We start from the raw sequence: 430 nt of genomic DNA on the forward strand, positions 1-430 counted from the left end.
GAATTTATTGTTTTTTCTACAAATATTTACATAAAACGCGAAGATTCCGCGGCAGCATCGGCCCATAGAAAGCAACCTGAAATGCAGTTCAGATCGGCTGCGGGTATATAAAAAACATGAACATAAAAACACGAAACCAAAGAAATAAATACATTTTAATCATAATTATATATTCACATTTATAAATAAATATATAAAATATAATCGTATATTAATATTAATACAAATAAACACAAAAAATACAACAAAAAAACACCAACCATAAGAGGAAAGCACTATGAAACACAAGTAAACACCAAGCACATAAAAGCATAAAAACGAGCAAACAAATGCATTTCCTGCATAATAATAACAAAACAATCAAAATATACATATGTATATATATATATATATATATACATATATATATATATATATATATATATATAAT

At 24.4% G+C, this 430-nt stretch overlaps 1 protein-coding gene across 1 annotated transcript in view; it reads right to left on the bottom strand.

The window, feature by feature from the left end:
- EMH_0042250 (Zinc finger (CCCH type) protein, related) overlaps nucleotides 1-430 on the bottom strand; it is a gene marked incomplete at both ends in the record, with an annotated part of 4,081 nt that overhangs the window by 2,049 nt on the left and 1,602 nt on the right. The window lies entirely within an intron of this gene.

Source organism: Eimeria mitis, genomic scaffold (genome assembly GCF_000499745.2).
Source record: "Eimeria mitis Houghton genomic scaffold, Emh_scaff1713, whole genome shotgun sequence".
NCBI lineage: Eukaryota > Apicomplexa > Conoidasida > Eucoccidiorida > Eimeriidae > Eimeria > Eimeria mitis.